The sequence below is a fragment of the Ambystoma mexicanum genome, chromosome 5p (genome assembly GCF_040938575.1).
Source record: "Ambystoma mexicanum isolate Mex_15411 chromosome 5p, UKY_AmexF1_1, whole genome shotgun sequence".
Taxonomy (NCBI): Eukaryota; Metazoa; Chordata; class Amphibia; order Caudata; family Ambystomatidae; genus Ambystoma; species Ambystoma mexicanum.
This window is the reverse complement of record NC_090930.1, coordinates 847,593,918-847,617,223: the sequence shown is the minus strand read 5'-3', so window position 1 is coordinate 847,617,223 and position 23,306 is coordinate 847,593,918.

Sequence of the window (23,306 nt, the reverse complement as noted above, 5' to 3'; positions counted from 1 at the left end):
TCTTATTTTAATCAGTCTGCTTTGAATTCATGGCTTAAATAACGCTGTAAATGCACTACTGGGCTCATAAAAAAGGTCTTAACCAAATGTGCCTTCAGCCACTTGCTTTAAAAATGTTCCTTGCCAACAGTTTTGGCTTGCATGCAGGTAGGCACTACACAAGCACTCCTATCACAGGCCCAGGTAATCACACCATTTGACAACTGCTGACATCTTATCGTCAGGTAGTACAATTAGGACAGTGCCAGGCAAATACCCAAACTGTTGCCTTTGCCAATGCATGCTTACATAATGCCGGGTGGACTGCTAAGTAAACCAATGCGCAGTACATATCAGCAATATTTAGTGGCTACAAAGAGCAGGTGGGGCATTTTGATGACCTTGATCAACACTCCAATGCCCAATAATTTGATTGAATCAGTAAAATGTAATGCACTGGACAGCAAAGGTAACGGAAGGTATTGTTACAATTGGCATGCGGTACCACAAAATGTGCAGAAACCGATTTTAAATCTGCATTTGAACCCCATTTTACCTCACTATACAGTATGGAGGAAACTTGGGTGATATAGTCTGCCGACACGATTGTGAAAGTGAATGTTCTGAAATGCCATGCACGCATTCAGCAAACCACCATCAGTACGTTCTCCCCACACCACCCTCTACTTTCCTGTGTGTCTATGCACCATCCAGGACCCCTTCAAACACGTCCCTAGATTTCTCTTCAGGTTTTCAGAATCTCAGGGCTTTGGAAAGTCTAATGCAGGAAGTTTCCCTAGTCAGAGGCTTGTGTCAGGGGCAAGTGGCTGGCTCAAAGGGGCGAGAGTCTTGCTGCTACACCGAGCCCGCTGATTCAGTAGCACACAGGTCTGATTTAGTTGAGTTCTTGGTGTTTGAAGAGTGTGACAAATCCCCAGAACGCGATTAGAATGGTTCAACTCTTGACGGTTCGGATCAGGCATCCAGGGGGTTCTTTTGAGGTGGCATGACTGCCCGCCCCCAAGTTAGGGGGCCGAGCTAAGTTAGGGTCCCTTAATACTGTTGTTGGTGATGTGACGTCAACGTCATCCAAATGCCAAGGTGTATATCGCGGGAGCTAAAGGTTAAAGACAATTTATTTTTTAAGTATTTCCTTTCAGTCAGTCCTCCGATGCCATGTGTGGGTGAGTAAGTCAATTTTCAGTGTTAATTATCAACACTGAAAACTGACTTCCTTTCCCACCCACGTCTTCGCAGGACTGACTGAAGGCAGGTTTGTCTTTATATATACATTACTTTAGCCTTTGGCCCTCTATGTGCTTACCCCTAATTGACTTGGGGAAGGAGAAACACAAGGAAGACACAAAACTGGGAAGGGGGGGGGTGGACACACAGCCCTGCAGGAGTTTTGGAACACAGCAGGTTTGTAACACAGAATACAGCCCATGCTCCAAGTTCCCTGATTGGCTAGTGCCACCACCCACGGTGCTAATGGAGCAAAATTACACTTAATGAACTTCCTGTACCTACAGGGCCTTTTGAACTAACAGATATGGGGAAAATACATTTGGACCTTTGTTCTTTCTGCACAGTTAGAACCTCCCAACAGTGAACTTTTTATGGACAAATGGCAGAACTAAGATTTTTTTTCTCCAGCAACCTAAATGCATTACTTGGCAAATAGTAACACATTTTGGGGGAAAAAATGATGGAACTTTGGGAATGACAAGCATCATTGTTTATTCACAGAACCTTTCCACACTGCAGGCAAAGAAAAAAGCATGTGAGTGGCAGCCACACTGCCCCTCCAGGATTCCAGACTCCAACCAGAGTTCTTGTCCAGTTTGCTGCAGGACAGGATGCCTGATTCAAAGCAACTTAATTGTGTACAATTAAATATAACTATTACAAAGCTTAAAATTAAATAAAAATACATTGTGCAAATTCATGAGATCCTCTTCATGCAAAAAGTAAAATAAGGCAAACCAAATAAAAAATACATTTAGCAAGTTCATGGGGTGCTCTTAAAACAGAAGCTAAAGGTCAAAATTAGGCAAGCCTGGCTAAAAATATTCAGCCATCACTTTCTTAACGGAAAACCTCCCTATCCTTGCAGTGTTTATATGCTTAAATAATGTTTGCGATACCAGCAAATAATGTTCTACTGCATAATTACGGGGTATTCACCAATCAATACAAAGAGCAATATTGGTTTAGATTTAGCAGGTATATTGATATATTAAAAAATTCAACTTAATGGATAAGCATTCGAAAGTTTGAGTTCGAAAGGTTCAATCAACAGAATTTTGTTTAACATTTCTTAAAACATTTTTTATTAAGCATTTAGAGTAAATGAATACAAACTTTTGCTTTAAAATTTCCCATCCACAACACATGCATAGCCAAACCCATTTCTTTAGAGTCATCACTTGCATTAATGTCGGCAATCTCCAAAGTACATTTTCATCAAACCTCCTTTTCAAGATATATTAGGTTTGACTAAGTATGTTAAACATTTTCACAAGTTTCACACTCAACTTTGTTGTAGTTCATTATTGGGGTCTGTCTGCTCCTTTTTCAAGTCTTTTTATCATCAAGTCTAGAAAAATACCCAGCGCACTTGTTGTCCTCTGATTTGGGTCCTCATAGACAGCTGACCACCAGAAGTCTGGATCCAACTGACAAGTTGGTGTTAGGACATTGTGTAGTAGTTTTACTCTTTCTACTCTTAGTTCTTTGCAAAACAGGATTAGATGCTTCAAAGATTCTTCTTCCTGATTGCATATTCGACATATGTTATCGCTAGTTAGACCATATCTCATTAGAATTGGTTTGATCCTTATGAAGTTTAGTCTAAATCGTAGAATCAAATCCATGTGTTTGTGGTTCGCACACTTATACAAATACCTTGGCATGACTTTCGGCCCGATTGATGTTTTCATTGAAAGTGTGTGAATTTTCGAGGCAGGTCTAGAGCTTTCAGTTTTAGACCAGTCAACAGCCAGGATAATCTTTTTACTCACATCGGGTTATTGTGCAGTGTGACTATTGTTACACTTAAGTTTTGTAGAATCTCACTGCACTTTTTCTTCCAAACAGTTAATGGCCAATGTGGCAGGTATTCAACAGAAATACAGAAATAAACATGTTGGAAAATGTTTTTTTTATTTTTTTTTTATTGTGATTCGGTTTTCATTAAACCTTACACGCAAAAGAATAAAACAGTACAGAACAAATAAAAGAATTTGCTGTACAAATAATCTCTCATAAACAAATAAACATATACACTCAATTCCCAAATAATTTATACAATTTACCAACAATATCCATAAAAAGAATACAAACTCTGGATTTGTAGTTAATTCACACAATATGTCAACAGTCCAAATGATCCAGGATTTCAGAAACAAATTGACACAATGAAACATTTTCCCCCCACATAAACCCTGACCAAAATAATTCCTTAGAGAATACAGATTCAGTGCATACCCAATGTTTGAAGTATCTAGCTCTCTTCATAGCAAGAGCCGGAATTTCAGTTATCCAGTGCTTCAGGGTTTCAATGGAATCTGAGCCAAGGCAAAATCGACATTCTGTCATGGTTACAGAGGATTCAGAGGTACCACCCCAATGAATGGTTTGTTCCTTAGTAGAAAGTTGATTAGGTTTCAAACGCATGTAAAGGGAATGCATTTTCGGACAAGGGAAGCGAGACAGATACATGGAAAAATATTCCCTTTTTCTCTGAAATGTTGCATTTTCCGAGTATGAACAATAAGATTGAATAGAGTCGAGAGTACATGACTTATCATATTTAAACAGTTTCAATTTTATTCCCCCCGGTCGATTAAGTAGTTCCTCGTCATTCGACCCTATGATGTTGAGCAAGTCTGACATCTTTCCCACATAGTTGTTAATAGAAGGGGTCTGTTTGTCCTTCATGAGACTATTTAACTCTGCGTAAAGTAAATCATCTGCTGTATAGAGGAATTTTGAATAGTTAAGGAGTTGTCTCCATTGGTATCTCGCTTGAAGTGAGTAAGTGCCAACACGTGGCGAATTACAGAGTTCGGAATAGACACTGCAAGAGACAACACCTCTTTCCAAAGTTGAACCTGTAACTTATTCAAAAAATCCCCCAGATCCAGAAGCGAGAGATCCAAACCATACAGATGCTGAGATGCGATTTTCAACAAATAGTAACGAAGGGCAGGAACAACCAAAAAGCTGCAGACTTTGTGGAGTAACCATTTCATCTGTGAAACTAGAAGTGTGATCTTATATCTCAAAGAAAATTTCCACATAGTAGTAGAAGATTAATTGGTAAGGTTATAATCTAGGTATCTAACTGAAGATACCTGTTCAATTGCCCCGCCCCCAAGTCCACTTCATCGTTTTAGGCTGCTTTTGTTTAGAAAAGACAATGATCTTTTATTTTGAACCGTTGGCCTTGAGATTGTGTTTTAATGCAAATTGCAAAAAGATATCCAATTTCCTTTGAAGGCCAATCGGAGTACGAGCAAAGAGAATAAGATCATTTGTGAAAGCGAGCCTTTGGAGTCTGAGAGTAGCAAGCCTAGCTGGATAGATGTAATTCCTACACCACAAACTCTCAATGTCACTCAAAAAAAGATTAAAAAGTGTGGGGGCAAGATTGCACCCTTGTTTGACTCCCACTAGAGTTGGAATGTGTCTAGAGAGGGCACCATCTCTAGTTAAGCAAATTCTAATTGTGGTGTTTCGGTGTAGGAGGAGAATAAGTTGAACCAATTTGGGAGGAACTCTGAATTTAGCCAATTTAGCCCAAAATAACTCATGCAGTACACAGTCAAAGGCCGTGGACAAGTCCAGACATGCCATATAGACAAGCCCTCTGCCGTGATGTTTCCCATTATGCAATATATGCGCCATAACTGTGGCATTAAGTGTGGTACCCATACTTTGCCTAAAATCTACTTGGAACTTTGACAAGATAGGCGACTGAGCAAGAACCAAATTAAAATTTCCAAGAAGAAGAGTAGAGAAAACCTTACTGGCAGAATCCGTAAGTGCGATTGGCCTAAAGATTTCTGGTGATGTAGGATCACCCTTCTTGTATACTGATATAACTATGGATTGAGTCCAAGACTGAGGAATTGTGTGAGTCAAAAAAATATGATCGAAGAGTGCCTTAAGGTGAGGAACCCAAAGTTGGGAGGCTTCCTTAATAGCACAGGGTGGAATCCCATCAAGTCCAGGGGCCCTAGACGGTTTCAGTCTAGTAACTGCCCATTCAATGTCTTCAGTATCCCATGGGCATTGACCAACTAATGATGGACCCATTGTAGGATCATGCAGATCTAGCGTAGGCCCTAGATGGGAGAACTTGTCTGTGCAAAAGGCAGCCCAGCTATTCTCTGCAATTGGACATTATTTCTCATAGACGTTAGCTCCTACAGTGTTGTTGACAATACCCCAGAACTGTCTGCTGTTTGCATCAGTTATGTGATGAAGCATAGCCCGATTGTCCTTAATGTATAGTTCAAGTTTCTGTGCCATAGACAAATTAACTTTTTGTCTTTCTGAAAATTGGACACACACATTTTATTAAAGGCCAGTTGTTTCAGAGAATTTCTTTTAGTCCTTTTTGACTTAGCGATCAAAGGATTGAACTGATGAGTAAAGTTTTTCATGGAATGAGCTTTTTGAGTGTCAATCAGACGTCGCATGCAAACACCAACAATATTGGAGAAACCATAGAGCATTTCTGTACTAGTGGAGAAAGAAGCCTTTCCCCAGCCCACCTGCTCGGTTAGTACAAACATAGAGAGTATGAATTTATGGCAAAGCCTGTTGTCCTATCTAATTCTCCTACCACCTCCCTAAATGAAGATAAAGGCTGCAGGTAAGAAAGTGTCATTTACATTGTGAGGTAGATCAACCGAACGAGCCAGAGCCAGATGGTCTCCCGCTTTAAAATCAAATAATTGGCATGGACCAGAGGAATGTTTAACCATGGTGGGCATGTAGATGTAATCAATCTGTGAGCGATGAGGGCCCCTATGCCAAGTATAGATAGGAAGCTCATCCAAGGGTGAATAATGTAGCAAAAACAGTTTGCATTTGTTCAGAAAGGAATCCCAGTCTCTTCCTCTGATACAACTGACATTCAGGGAGCAAGACCCTGTGTTGGTCAGATTTAATTTACTGCCTTCATTGCAGTTAGAATTAAAATCCCCACCCAATATAATCGAGTGGGGAAGCCTGTCAATAAGCCAACCCTCAAACAACAAAGTAAGAACTCAGTGTATAGACTTCATGGACTGTCTGACATGGTTCCAGTATATGTTCACCAAGAGTAGCTTAACGTTAGTGTAGCTAGTTGTAAAGGCAACTGCCAAAAGTGAATGATCTGAGTAGATCAACTGTGAACTAAGTTGGAGAGAATTATCGATTGCAGTAATCAGACCCCCACTCGGCCTGCCCGAACAGCCAAACTAGAATAAATGTGGTAACCCTGCAGATCACAGTGCCTTGTCAACGTGGTCTCTTATAACATAAAGATATTACAATCCATCAAACTAGCTGTGGTACAAAAGGTCTGGTAAAAGTTTGCCCATCCACATACATTCCAGGATACAGCCTTGATCAGGCAAGGGTTAGGGAGGAGTCAACGCTTGTCGGAGCCTCATCAGTCGTGTTGAGTTTCCTTAGGGGTTGTCGAACACACCTCGGAATTACCTATCAGAATTCCAGCAGTATTAGGAATACTGTCCTGAAGAGGTGGGGACAGAAATATCCTAGCATCTTCTTTGGATTTGATCACAGAGATTGTAACCCTAGGGAAAGCAGATTCATTCTTTGTTCCCAAACCATTGTGGATGCAATTACAGAATGGAAGAGGCAAACCATTTGATTGTTATTTGTCAAAGTTACAGAGATCGAGTCACTGTCATCCAAATGGAGGGATCGGAAGAGAGGAATCTGTTGGAAAATCCCCAAAATGTTGGTGCGATTCATCCGGGTCTGGTTGTTATGTTCGATGTTGTACTCCCATCTCAACATTATTGAGTTAAGGTTTGGTGGATCAATTTGTAGCCTGGCCAGTTCCAAATTAGATTCCTCAGTTACACCCCCTTTATTCAAGTGATCAGAATGATTAAGAGTTGATGGACCCCTTTCTGAGCCTTAGATGACGACACAGGGACAGGGTGACCCTCTACTTGAGGCCCGCTTGCTAGAGGGTTAGCATTCAGAACTATACTGGAATTATTTGAAAGTTGGAAGAATTAAGTCATTTGTGCTTGATGACCCCTAGATAATTTCATGATTGATTGGGTGTCCATATTAGGTAGTGGATATGTACAAATCACTGCATGACCCCCTTGCTGTTGGAAAGTATGAGTCAGTACTGATTTTCACAGTGTTTGCTACTTTATGGAGGGCTCCATAGCTCATGCCAGTAACTTCATTTGATTTGACCAAGCCACCTACAACGACATTTGATTCTCTATCAACAGTGTTCTGTGAACCCAGATCAATGATACTATCATTGGCAGGCAATTGGCGTAAAACTTTTAAAGAGGATCGTTGGATCTTTGCAGCTGGCATATTTTTGGCTTTTTACCCCTTTTTATTGTTATTTTTTCTGTTGGGTGGTTTGTTAGAATTACCCTCTAGAATATGACAACCCACAGCCTCAGTTCTTGGAATGCTCTCAATCACCTCTGGTTCATTCAGTGGTATGGCACAGGGGAATCAAAGAGGATAGGTGAGACACTTAGTCTCAATGCTAGCTCGACCAGAACGGAGGTGGTGTTTGGTGTTGGTGTATTAGGGACAGGATTGACAGCTAAAGCAACGTCAACACCAACAAGTGGCAAAATATCTTCACTGTCCGTAAAGACTGGTTGAACAAAACTGTCTTTACTGGACAGTTTATTCAATTTGAGGATATGAGACCACTGCATTAACTTTTGCTGCGTTCGTAGTTACAATATCCTTAATGTTGTCATATAAACAAAGCAATGATTCCAAAACAAGATGAAGCGCTGAGATAGATGCGGGGCCTAACCTATCAGCACTCCGCAGAATGTCAGATTGTCTGCATAAATTGATTGAAATTGGTACATTTCTCATTGAAAAAACCCTCCTCGCATGGAATGGCATCAGATAAAACGGTGGCTTTAGGGATTGCCTGCGTTCTGAGAATACATTGCTCACGCAGGAGGTTAGAAACCTCCATGTCATAGCATAGCTTCAGAAAAGACTTGTCAGGGATGGTTCACTTACCCTTGATTCCAGATTGAAAGGGGTCAAAACGCAGAGCCCGTACCTGTTCAGAGTTCATTTTTTCAGCGCTTAAAGATGGTACGGACATGCTGGCTAACGGATCAGTGGTGGTAACAAAGACTATGATGCAATAACTTGTGCGTTTGTAGTTAATTCTGCACAATGCCGCGAAGAAGAGTGCCCCTCAGGTTCACCCAGGCTGCCCTTATAAAGCATGGTCCCTGGGGACTGAGGAAGCGGCACATCATTGTCAGCATTTTCAGTGTCTATGGGCACCACAAATAGTATCCCCCACAAGAGACTTACTGCGTAGTGATCTCACCATGATTTCCATCGAGCAGATAGCCACCGGAGCCGTGGAAGCCTCGGGAACACTCTTAACACTCTGCACGTTCTGCTTATCCGGCAGTATATGTAGCAATGCACAGCGTTCTCTGAGGTGAAGCTCCTCCCCTTTCAGTGCACTTGTAGGAGATGGGGAAGGGCAAAGCATTGGTAGGTATATATGCCCTTTCTGATATCCTTCTCTTTTCCGTGCTAAGCTCCTTACTTCCACTTCTGAACCATTCATGTAGTCTATAGTGCAGCGAGCGGCCTGACTTCCCCGGACTACACTTCCCATGAAATCTGCTGATGATGTCATGCATAATGTAAGGTGGATGTGAGGTATCAGTTGGAGGGAAGACTGGCAGCCTATGGGGAGCACCCTGCGGATCTCTTCATCAGTACTGCTTTGGAGATAAGCGGAAACGTCGTCTGAGTCCCTCAGTATGGCCATTGCTGCAGGAGGCAGCCAACCCCCTCCATCATCTACGGAGAACCCCTTCCACGATCTTACATTGATGCTGTTGTACAACACAGCAACCTGGGTGCCTTAAGAAGGATGAGAAACCCAAATAGACTGGACAAGTTCACAGCTTGCGTGAAGCCGTAAGCGCCATCTTTCTACACACATTTTAGAGGTAGGCACCTCACTCCATGACCACCTAAAGGTAACCAGTCTCAGGTCCCTATGTGCCAATACATTGCCTAGCAATGCTCTGACTCTCAGGTCTGTGCTGCACCATAGACTGAGATAACAGTTGCTCTATAGCATAGGAAAAAGAACTAGCAGAGAAAATACAGAGAACTGACGCAATTCACCTGACCCAGCCATAATTCTGATGAGAACATTCTAAGGTGATTGACTACAGAAACAGCTATGGTCACAGGTTGGCACTGACCATCAAACAAATATATAAATAATAAAAGCACATACAGAAAACAAACAAGATGCATGCTCTCACCATTCACCCTCCTGAGAGTTTCTTACCCAACCCAGGGGAACCAGCCATTCCCTGGACAGAATGGAGAGAATATTGGAAGAATGACTTAAGCGCAGTGGAACAAAAAGACCTGACTGCAGAAAACAAGAAGACCTTGCTTCTTCATGCACTTGTCCCCCAGGAAATATAGGGAACTGCCCCCCTTTCAGTGAAAGACCTAGGCACTGAAGCTATGAACGTTTATGAATCGGCATTAAAACAACAGGATGTCTACTACTCCCCAGAGGCATATATAGCAATCAATAGATTGCATTTTTACTCTGGGAAACAAAAACCAAGAGAAAGAGTTGAGGAATATGTTTCCATCCTACACGCGCTGACAGTCTCCTGCAAATTCAGAGGAGGCTTAACCACTGCTGCGCTAATAAGGAACCAAACAATGATCCACACCAACAATCCTGCAATCCAGGAGCATCTTTGGATGTGTGAAGACTCATCCCTGGCATTGAACTTAGGCTCAAGCCATCCCAAAATAAGTTGAACACACAGAGCTCTGAGCAATCAAAGAAAAGAAAAAGGAAACCAGCAAAGGCACTCCCTCTGCATCACAAGTAAATGTGATAAAAAGTAGAGACTGGTGAAGGGAAGTAAAAAAATAAAGATCACAAGAAAGAGCGAGGATACCACCAACACTCAAGGAAGTGAGAGAAGGAAGACCAAGACCTGGACAAAAGCAGTACAAGACAGGAAGAAATATGTCCATTGTGGTAGGTCAGGCCATTTCACAAATTCCCACGTTTGCCTAGCACTTAATGAAAAGCGCTTGAGTTGTGGGACAAAAGGATGCCTTGCAGCTGTTTGCCGTAGGAAGAAAAAGATAGCATATGTTCAAGAAGAGGACAGTTTCGAGGAAGGAAAGGTTATGAAAATTAGGAATCGAAGTACAGGTTATGCCAACATGAAGTGTCCACGTTACATTGTCACATCGGCCGCCTAGACTTCTTCATGATGGTGGATAGTCGCTCCCCAGGGCTGTCAGAAGATGTGGTGAGGCCCGGGGCAAAACATTTGGTGAGGCCCCCTTAGAATTTTTTTGCACTCGGCAGCGGCGACACATCCGCAAACAGGAGACTCGAGAAATCTACTCTTGAGTTTGTGTGCAGGATCCCAAATATGGTTTATTACTACAACTCCAAATCAACTACAGCAAAGTTAGATTTCTCTACTGAAGGAAGGTTCTTGCCAGACTAACTTTTTTATCATATGAATAAATATATATAAGAAGGCATGAGCTCTCCACTGCGCCACCTCCAATTCTCTGAGGGTCAGTCACTTTTCCAAGCAAAGAGTTTAGGGCAGATCTCTTTCTTTGGCTGGGGCCTCCCCCTGCAAATAGCCTCCCAGCCTCGCTGAAACTTGAGGAGAGCCATCTCTGGTTCCGGAAGCACCTCAAGACCTGTCTCTTTGCTTCTGCCTTCTCTCTTCCTCTCCCTTGCTGATCACCTGCCTGATCCATGCACTGGTCATCTGGTCAAGCTCTGAATTCGGGCCCAGGTCCCTGCCTGTCCTGTTGCAATCCCACACTGTCTCTTGGCTCCCCTGCACTTGTGGTCTGTATCTGTAACCCTACAGTCCCCGCTCTTGCTCTTATTCTCCACCCGTTGACTGCACTTATGAGTACCCACACTTGCCACCCGTTGGCCGCACTCTTATTTCTCCTTTGTTACTGCACTTCTGCATCCTGCCCCACCGTCGGCACTTCTCCCCTCCCCCCTTCACTGTTCTTGCGCGATCTGAATGACACAAGGCCTAGTAAGATCTGTGTTTTGTCCTACTCTTTTGTTTCTCCCTCCTTGCCTTGTTGCGCCTTCAAACACTTGTGTACGGCCACGTTATAAATGCCATATCATATCATTAATGAGCACCCCGCCCCGTGTGTGCATTAAAACACACATCATACACAGTGACAAATGATGTAGAGTGGAGGCTGGTACATTTCTGAACTTAAGAGGCTTAAATGTTTGTGCCAATTAGGCAGGATCAACAGAGCACAGTGAGGGAGCCCAAACCAAACAAGGGTTGCTTGAGGGGGGTTCTCATTCCCAAGAAAATGTTTGAAACATTGGGTTAAAAGTATGCATTTTAGAGCACTTTCTTTGCAAAATTGGGTAGAAATTCATACAATTTGCAATTGGTTTTGTATGGAAGCACATGGAAAACCCCAATATTTGCAAATCACACATTGTGCATAGGAACATTTTCCAATACATTTCATGCCGCCTTTCCACGCGAGATATGCTAGTATAAAAATATATTCATGCTGGTTGTTCTAATTATGTCGATGCAGGCTGCATCATGCCATTATTACCATGTATGGAATACCAGCCAGTAAAAATGCCATGCCACAGAAAGTATATCCAGGCTGACTGTGCACCATACATTTTATTACTGGCTAGATTGGCCTTCATTCAATGTGGGCCAATTTAGCCAAGTAGTATGTTTGCTTTAACCTTGATGCATAGTCCTGTGCATCAAGGGTAAAGCAAAAAGAGCACTGGTAATGCTAACAGTTTGGGCATTCGTGTAGGCATGGGAAAGGCACTTCTGTATTGGTATTAGCTGGCCATTGATAGTGCCAGTGCAAAATGGTTTGAGTACCTGAGCATCTAAAAGCAGTGCCTGGTAAATGCCTAATACTTATACACAAGCCAAAACTGTTGGCTTTGCCAATGCTTTTTTTTTAAAAGAACTTCAGCGAAAGACACGCAGGGTGTTTTTAAATTGAGTGGCCAAAGGCAGACCTGATTAAGACATTTTTATTACACCAGTTGCGTGTTTACAACTCCAATGAAGTCATGAACTCTCAGAAGACTCCTTTGAGGAACACTTGCAGGCACATTGAGGGCAAAGTTTGATGGCAAGGCAAGTTTAAAGCTAGCTCAAAGAGTTCCAGTGAGGAGGTGTTTTGAGTGGGGAGGGCAGGAACTGGGTGAGAATTGCCATAGGGAATTGCACGGCCATGAGAAGTCATTTCACTGTTAGCACCTGCATTCATATCCATACATTTTTAGGTAATTGAAATCGTGATGTGGGGTTAGCACTTGCATGCTAGGGGAGTAATTAGAAGGGAAGTGGTGACATGAGACATCTCATTCTCACAGCAGTCCCTAAGTGTGACGTTTCAGAAATGAAGGCAAGAGGTAGCTGCTTGTAACATTGAAGCTTCACCAGAATAGTCTCATTTGAAATGTGGAAAAATGTTAGGCGCCCCCACACAAGGAAGGTTGCCCCTTCCTCACAGCCTCTGACGTCAGCGCCTCTCCCAACATTTGAAGTGTTAGTCCGCTTTCCCCCCTGACATTTTAGCCTAGGTGTACCTATGATACCATGGACCCACCCCTTAATGAGGTTGCCCCCAGGGCGGCTACATTTAGGCATGGTGCTGAACACACACTCACAAAAAAAACTTTGACCCATGCATTCATCCACCACTTACACAACTCCATACATGCATGTATACAAAAAACCAAACACAGCATTGACACAAACACCAACATGCACGCATGCATTCTTACATACACACATACATACTAATTTAATTTAAATACACATATACACTTTTAATTTAAAATAAAAACACTTACCTTACCTCCAGGCACCCGTACAAAGCATTCACAGAGCCGACACATAGACATGCTGCCTGACAAGAGAGAACTCCTCTCCCATCGTTCAGTGTGATCACGCTGACAACATGAACAACACACTGGCTGACAGGAGAGGAGTCCTCTCCTATCAGTCAGCGTGGTCATGCTGAGCAACGCGAACACACTGCCTGAAGAGAGAACTCCTCTCCCATCAGTCAGCATGGTCACGCTGAGCAATGTGAACACACTGATTGACAAGAGAGAACTCCTCTCCTGTCAGTCAGCGTGATTACGCTGACAACATGAACACACTGACAGACAAGAGAGAACTCCTCTCCCATCGTTCAGCGTGATCAGGCTGACAACATGAACGCACTGGTTGACAGGAGAGGAGTCCTCTCCTATCAGTCAGCGTGGTCATGCTGAGCAGCGTGAACACACTGCCTGACAAGAGAGTACTCCTCTCCCATCAGTCAGCGTGGTCACGCTGAGCAACGTGAACACACTGACTGGCAAGCGAGAACTCCTCTCCCGTCAGTTAGCGTGGTCACGCTGAGCAACGTGAACACACTGACTGACAAGAGAGGACTCCTCTCCCATCAGTCAGCGTGATTACGCTGACAACATGAACACACTGACAGACAAGAGAGAACTCCTCTCCTGTCAGTCAGCGTGATCATGCTGAGAAACGTGAACACACTGACTGACAAGAGAGAACTCCTCTCCCATCAGTTAGCGTGGTCACGCTGAGCAACGTGAACACACTGACTGACAAGAGAGAACTCCTCTCCCATCAGTCAGCGTGACCACGCTGACAACATGAACACACTGATTTGCAAGAGAGAACTCCTCTCCTGTCAGTCAGTGTGGTCATGTTGAGCAATGTGAACACACTGACTGACAAGAGAGAACTCCTCTCCCATCAGTCAGCGTGGTCACGCTGAGCAACGTGAACACACCGATTGACAAGAGAGAACTCCTCTCCCATCAGTCAGCGTGATCACGCTGAAAAGAACACACTGATTGACAAGAGAGAACTCCTCTCCTGTAAGTCAGCGTGGTCACGCTAAGCAACATGAACACACTGACTGACAAGAGAGAACTCCTCTCCCATCAGTCAGCGTGATCACGCTGACAACATGAACACACTGATTGACAAGAGAGAACTCCTCTCCTGTCAGTCAGTGTGGTCATGTTGAGCAACGTGAACACACTGACTGACAAGAGAGAACTCCTCTCCCATCAGTTAGCGTGGTAACACTGAGCAACGTGAACACACTGACAAGAGAGGACTCCTCTCCCATCAGTCAGCGTGATCACGCTGACAACATGAACACACTGACTGACAAAAGAGAACTCCTCTCCTGTCAGTCAGCGTGGTCATGCTGAGCAACGTGAACACAATGACTGACAAGAGAGAACTCCTCTCCCATCAGTCAGCATGGTCACGCTGAGCAACGTTAACACACTGACAAGAGAGAACTCCTCTCCCATCAGTTAGAGTGATCACACTGACAACATGAACACACTGACTGACAAGAGAGAACTCCTCTCCTGCCAATCAGCATGGTCCTGCTGAGCAACGTGAACACACTGACTGACAAGAGAGAACTCCTCTCCCATCTGTCAGCGTGGTCACACTGAGCAACGTGACCACACTGACTGACGAGAGAACTCTCCCATCAGTCAGCGTGATCACGCTGACAACATGTACACAATGACTGACAAGAGAGAACTCCTCTCCTGTCAGTCAGCGTGGTCACGCTGAGCAACATGAACACACTGACAGACAAGAGAGAACTCCTCTCCCATCGTTCAGCGTGATCAGGCTGACAACATGAACGCACTGGTTGACAGGAGAGGAGTCCTCTCCTATCCGTCAGCGTGGTCATGCTGAGCAGCGTGAACACACTGCCTGACAAGAGAGAACTCCTCTCCCATCAGTCAGCGTGGTCACGCTGAGCAACGTGAACACACTGACTGGCAAGCGAGAACTCCTCTCCCGTCAGTTAGCGTGGTCACGCTGAGCAACGTGAACACACTGACTGACAAGAGAGGACTCCTCTCCCATCAGTCAGCGTGATTACGCTGACAACATGAACACACTGACACACAAGAGAGAACTCCTCTCCTGTCAGTCAGCGTGATCATGCTGAGAAACGTGAACACACTGACTGACAAGAGAGAACTCCTCTCCCATCAGTTAGCGTGGTCACGCTGAGCAACGTGAACACACTGACTGACAAGAGAGAACTCCTCTCCCATCAGTCAGCGTGACCACGCTGACAACATGAACACACTGATTTGCAAGAGAGAACTCCTCTCCTGTCAGTCAGTGTGGTCATGTTGAGCAATGTGAACACACTGACTGACAAGAGAGAACTCCTCTCCCATCAGTCAGCGTGGTCACGCTGAGCAACGTGAACACACCGATTGACAAGAGAGAACTCCTCTCCCATCAGTCAGCGTGATCACGCTGAAAAGAACACACTGATTGACAAGAGAGAACTCCTCTCCTGTAAGTCAGCGTGGTCACGCTAAGCAACATGAACACACTGACTGACAAGAGAGAACTCCTCTCCCATCAGTCAGCGTGATCACGCTGACAACATGAACACATTGATTGACAAGAGAGAACTCCTCTCCTGTCAGTCAGTGTGGTCATGTTGAGCAACGTGAACACACTGACTGACAAGAGAGAACTCCTCTCCCATCAGTTAGCGTGGTAACACTGAGCAACGTGAACACACTGACAAGAGAGGACTCCTCTCCCATCAGTCAGCGTGATCACGCTGACAACATGAACACACTGACTGACAAAAGAGAACTCCTCTCCTGTCAGTCAGCGTGGTCATGCTGAGCAACGTGAACACAATGACTGACAAGAGAGAACTCCTCTCCCATCAGTCAGCATGGTCACGCTGAGCAACGTTAACACACTGACAAGAGAGAACTCCTCTCCCATCAGTTAGAGTGATCACACTGACAACATGAACACACTGACTGACAAGAGAGAACTCCTCTCCTGCCAATCAGCATGGTCCTGCTGAGCAACGTGAACACACTGACTGACAAGAGAGAACTCCTCTCCCATCTGTCAGCGTGGTCACACTGAGCAACGTGACCACACTGACTGACGAGAGAACTCTCCCATCAGTCAGCGTGATCACGCTGACAACATGTACACAATGACTGACAAGAGAGAACTCCTCTCCTGTCAGTCAGCGTGGTCACGCTTAGCAACATGAACACACTGACTGACATGAGAGAACTCCTCTCCCATCAGTCAGCGTGACCACGCTGACAACATGAACACACTGATTGACAAGAGAGAACTCCTCTCCCATCCTTCAGCGTGATCAGGCTGACAACATGAACGCACTGGTTGACAGGAGAGGAGTCCTCTCCTATCAGTCAGCGTGGTCATGCTGAGCAGCGTGAACACACTGCCTGACAAGAGAGAACTCCTCTCCCATCAGTCAGCGTGGTCACGCTGAGCAACGTGAACACACTGACTGGCAAGCGAGAACTCCTCTCCCGTCAGTTAGCGTGGTCACGCTGAGCAACGTGAACACACTGACTGACAAGAGAGGACTCCTCTCCCATCAGTAAGCGTGATTACGCTGACAACATGAACACACTGACAGACAAGAGAGAACTCCTCTCCTGTCAGTCAGCGTGATCATGCTGAGAAACGTGAACACACTGACTGACAAGAGAGAACTCCTCTCCCATCAGTTAGCGTGGTCACGCTGAGCAATGTGAACACACTGACTGACAAGAGAGAACTCCTCTCCCATCAGTCAGTGTGACCACGCTGACAACATGAACACACTGATTTGCAAGAGAGAACTCCTCTCCTGTCAGTCAGTGTGGTCATGTTGAGCAATGTGAACACACTGACTGACAAGAGAGAACTCCTCTCCCATCAGTCAGCGTGGTCACTCTGAGCAACGTGAACACACTGATTGACAAGAGAGAACTCCTCTCCCATCAGTCAGCGTGATCACGCTGAAAAGAACACACTGATTGACAAAAGAGAACTCCTCTCCTGTAAGTCAGCGTGGTCACGCTGAGCAACATGAACACACTGACGGACAGGAGAGAACTCCTCTCCCATCAGTCAGCGTGGTCACGCTGAGCAACGTGAACACACTGATTGACAAGAGAGAACTCCTCTCCCATCAGTCAGCGTGATCACGCTGAAAAGAACACACTGATTGACAAAAGAGAACTCCTCTCCTGTAAGTCAGCGTGGTCACGCTGAGCAACATGAACACACTGACTGACAAGAGAGAAATCCTCTCCCATCAGTCAGCGTGATCACGCTGACAACATGAACACACTGACTGACAAGAGAGAACTCCTCTCCTGTCAGTCAGCGTGGTCATGCTGAGCAACGTGAACACAATGACTGACAAGAGAGAACTCCTCTCCCATCAGTCAGCATGGTCACGCTGAGCAACGTTAACACACTGACAAGAGAGAACTCCTCTCCCATCAGTTAGAGTGATCACACTGACAACATGAACACACTGACTGACAAGAGAGAACTCCTCTCCTGCCAATCAGCATGGTCCTGCTGAGCAACGTGAACACACTGACTGACAAGAGAGAACTCCTCTCCCATCTGTCAGCGTGGTCACACTGAGCAACGTGACCACACTGACTGACGAGAGAACTCTCCCATCAGTCAGCGTGATCACGCTGACAACATGTACACAATGACTGACAAGAGAGAACTCCTCTCCTGTCAGTCAGCGTGGTCACGCTGAGCAACATGAACACACTGACTGACATGAGAGAACTCCTCTCCCATCAGTCAGCGTGACCACGCTGACAACATGAACACACTGATTGACAAGAGAGAACTCCTCTCCCATCCTTCAGCGTGATCACGCTGACAACATGAACACACTGACTGACAGGAGAGAACTCCTCTCCCATCAGTCAGCGTGGTCACGCTGAGCAACGTGAACACACTGATTGACAAGAGAGAACTCCTCTCCCATCAGTCAGCGTGATCACGCTGAAAAGAACACACTGATTGACAAGAGAGAACTCCTCTCCTGTTAGTCAGTGTGGTCATGCTGAGCAACGTGAACACACTGACTGACAAGAGAGAACTCCTCTCCCATCAATCAGCGTGGTCACGCTGAGCAACATGAACACACTGACTGACAAGAGAGAACTCCTCTCCCATCAGTCAGCGTGATAACGCTGACAACATGAACACACTGACTGACAAGAGAGAACTCCTCTCCCATCAGTTAGCATGATCACACTGACAACATGAACACACTGACTGACAGGAGAGGAGTCCTCTCCTATCAGTCAGCGTGGTCACGCTGAGCAACGTGAACATACTGATTGACAAGAGAGAACTCCTCTCCCATCAGTCAGCGTGATCACGCTGACAACATGAACACACTGACTGACAAAAGAGAACTCCTCTCCTGTCAGTCAGCGTGGTCATGCTGAGCAACGTGAACACAATGACTGACAAGAGAGAACTCCTCTCCCATCAGTCAGCATGGTCACGCTGAGCAACGTTAACACACTGACAAGAGAGAACTCCTCTCCCATCAGTTAGAGTGATCACACTGACAACATGAACACACTGACTGACAAGAGAGAACTCCTCTCCTGCCAATCAGCATGGTCCTGCTGAGCAACGTGAACACACTGACTGACAAGAGAGAACTCCTCTCCCATCTGTCAGCGTGGTCACACTGAGCAACGTGACCACACTGACTGACGAGAGAACTCTCCCATCAGTCAGCGTGATCACGCTGACAACATGTACACAATGACTGACAAGAGAGAACTCCTCTCCTGTCAGTCAGCGTGGTCACGCTGAGCAACATGAACACACTGACTGACATGAGAGAACTCCTCTCCCATCAGTCAGCGTGACCACGCTGACAACATGAACACACTGATTGACAAGAGAGAACTCCTCTCCCATCCTTCAGCGTGATCAGGCTGACAACATGAACGCACTGGTTGACAGGAGAGGAGTCCTCTCCTATCAGTCAGCGTGGTCATGCTGAGCAGCGTGAACACACTGCCTGACAAGAGAGAACTCCTCTCCCATCAGTCAGCGTGGTCACGCTGAGCAACGTGAACACACTGACTGGCAAGCGAGAACTCCTCTCCCGTCAGTTAGCGTGGTCACGCTGAGCAACGTGAACACACTGACTGACAAGAGAGAAATCCTCTCCCATCAGTCAGCGTGATCACGCTGACAACATGAACACACTGACTGACAAGAGAGAACTCCTCTCCTGTCAGTCAGCGTGGTCATGCTGAGCAACGTGAACACAATGACTGACAAGAGAGAACTCCTCTCCCATCAGTCAGCATGGTCACGCTGAGCAACGTTAACACACTGACAAGAGAGAACTCCTCTCCCATCAGTTAGAGTGATCACACTGACAACATGAACACACTGACTGACAAGAGAGAACTCCTCTCCTGCCAATCAGCATGGTCCTGCTGAGCAACGTGAACACACTGACTGACAAGAGAGAACTCCTCTCCCATCTGTCAGCGTGGTCACACTGAGCAACGTGACCACACTGACTGACGAGAGAACTCTCCCATCAGTCAGCGTGATCACGCTGACAACATGTACACAATGACTGACAAGAGAGAACTCCTCTCCTGTCAGTCAGCGTGGTCACGCTGAGCAACATGAACACACTGACTGACATGAGAGAACTCCTCTCCCATCAGTCAGCGTGACCACGCTGACAACATGAACACACTGATTGACAAGAGAGAACTCCTCTCCCATCCTTCAGCGTGATCACGCTGACAACATGAACACACTGACTGACAGGAGAGAACTCCTCTCCCATCAGTCAGCGTGGTCACGCTGAGCAACGTGAACACACTGATTGACAAGAGAGAACTCCTCTCCCATCAGTCAGCGTGATCACGCTGAAAAGAACACACTGATTGACAAGAGAGAACTCCTCTCCTGTCAGTCAGTGTGGTCATGCTGAGCAACGTGAACACACTGACTGACAAGAGAGAACTCCTCTCCCATCAATCAGCGTGGTCACGCTGAGCAACATGAACACACTGACTGACAAGAGAGAACTCCTCTCCCATCAGTCAGCGTGATAACGCTGACAACATGAACACACTGACTGACAAGAGAGAACTCCTCTCCCATCAGTTAGCATGATCACACTGACAACATGAACACACTGACTGACAGGAGAGGAGTCCTCTCCTATCAGTCAGCGTGGTCACGCTGAGCAACGTGAACATACTGATTGACAAGAGAGAACTCCTCTCCCATCAGTCAGCGTGATTACGCTGACAACATGAACACACTGACTGACAAGAGAGAACTCTCCTATCAGTCAGCGTGTTCATGCTGAGCAACGTGAACACACTGACTGACAGGAGAGGAGTCCTCTCTTGTCATTCAGCATGTCCACGTTGTCATGACGGAGGCAGCAGAGCCCACTTCTGAGCCCTGCTGTCTCCCATTATTTTGCTGTTTGTTGCGGAGCCAAACGGCTTCGCAACAAAAAGCAAAATCATTGCAGGGGCAGAGAGCAGACAGCACAGTCCCCCGTGTGAATAATGGGCACGGGAGACTGTGCTGCCTTCCACTTAGGAGAGGGGGACGCGAGGCCCCCTGCAAGTGCGAGGCCCGGGGCAGTTTGCCCCCCCTGCACCCCCCTCGTGACGGCCCTGTCGCTCCCTGCACTCTATCATTGCAGAGGAGAAGTGGGAAGACCTGAGCAGTCTAGGTCTCAATGCACTCTGTGAGGTCATCGTAGAGTAAGATACAGACAACCGATTCAAAGTTCAGAACCAACTATTTTATTGAATTACATGTCAGGATGGAAAAACGCCTATCTAACTATAGGGGGGCCCTCACTTGGGGGCGTGGCTTGTGGGATGGGCATGGCCTAACAAAGTACACAAACCATAGTAAGGTACGCAAACAGATATATAAATGCATGTAAGCATTTATATAGTTGTATGCGCACCTTACTATGGTTTGTGTAGTATGCAAGCCATCTTTTATAAACATAGAAATATGAAACATATTTCTATGTTTATAAAAGATGGCTTGAAAAGTACACAAGCCATAGTAAGGTACGCACACATATATATAACGTTTATATATTTGGGTGCATACCTTATGGTTTGAGTACTTTTCAAACCATCTTTTTTAAACATTTCTGTTTATAAAAGATGGCTTGAAAAGTGCACAATTCTATCCATCTTTTATAAAGCTTTGACGGCGGACAAAGCTTCATAAAAGATGGCTTGAATTGTGTACTTTTCAAATAAACTTTTATAAACCTCGAAATATGTCGAGGAATCCCCTAGGTTCACTCAGGGTTAAAGAGGCCTCGGCGACCTGGGGAAACAAAGGGACAGTAACTTCCTCTGGTCACCCCTCGTGCAAGGGGTCAGAGGAATTTACAGTGACTGACAGAAGTGCCAGCTAGCCACAGTGTCGCTGTGGCTGGCTGGCACTTCTATCAGCTTGCCTGACTTAATGGCAGGCGCATCTCCAATTGCGGCTCCGGGCACAGAAGAATAATGTGTCCCCCCAATGTTGTGGTGGGACCGGGGGCTCAGCCCCACTTTTTGGAGACTGCCGGGGCCTGGCCCCGGCTGGCCCCGGGCCAGTTAAGGCACTGGGTTTTCCCTAGCAAACCAAAACTAAGGAAAGTCAATAAGTTCAACATAGGAATCTGTGTCCAAAACCTATGCTTACCCTGACTACTAATCATGTACAACGAGTAGGGATGTCAACAACCAACAGAATAGAGTTCAACATAAAGTTCAAAGTCTGATCCAGCCTGTAATGTTCTTTTAGCCCCCTTACCTAAGTTTAAAGCAGTTCTTATAACAAGTCTAAAGATTGTCTTGAGTTACAAAATAACATAAGTTTGAGCAATACTCGGGGTTCCCTTCCCCAAGTTCTGAAGCACAGTTAAAAACACTAAATATCCTGAGGATCCGTCCAGACAAATAACCAATTCCAACTCCAGTGATGTATTCACTTGAGGGGGTCTCCCAACTTTTTTAATAGTCAGTGCCATACTGGGACTGTATATGGTTGGTCTTTGTATCACAGAAAGGTTTTAGTTGCACTCGAGAATGTTTAAATTCACCTCTGTAAAGTTCAGTTCCCAGAGTTCCCTTTCACTTTGGCAAATAATACGCATTGGGTCGCAGTTCTTTTTATTCACTTTGTAGATCATCATTTGTGGGCCTCTTTATATTTATATGCAATGGATTTGTAGAAATAACATACTTGAAAGTTGTTTGCAATGTAAAGGTTCTTTCACTTTTTAAATTATCATCCGGGGCAGGTCATTATTCTGAGACAGTGGAGGTTTATTTGGCAAAAAAGAGCATGGGCATGCTGCGGTGGAGAGAATAGGCTGCTTTACACATCAGGCTGATCCCCAAAAGGGAAGGCCCAGTGTTGAGCCTGCAACCAGGGCCCCAATCAGACCAAAATCTACTTCTAGATCTTAATTTGACAATATGCTGCCATTAAAAAAGGTATTCCCACAAAATTGTCTTGAAGAAATTAGCCAGACCCGTAATGCACTAGGCTAGGGAGGCTGCCTTGCCACTGAGAGAAAATGTTGCAGAATTGGAATGCTTGGCGAAGGAAGGTGTCATAGTACCGAATGAATCAGCTGAGGGGTTGAGCCCAATTGTGAAGAATGGCCAGATAAGAGTCTGTGTGGACTTAAGAGACTTAAACAAGAATATTCTAGTGTACAAATTTCCCTTGCGCAACATCACAGACATGCTGAATTGTGTTTATGGAGCAAAATCGTTCACTGCTCCAGACTTAGCTATGTACCATCAAATACCACTCATCGAAGACTGCAAGCATCTTCATTTATCAGCCCTTCTGGAGTATGCTGCTACGGCAAGATGCCCTTTGGCTTGGCGTCTGTGGCAGTAGTATTCCAAATGATGAGTCACACCTTGAATGGAATTGAAGGGACTGAAGTATATCAGGATGACATTTTGGTATATGGTAGAGGGGAAGAAGAACATAATGCAAGGTTATGTGCAGTTCTCCACTGAAGTGTAGGTTCAGGCTAAGGAAGTTGGAGTATATAAGTCACTTGATAAATGGTAA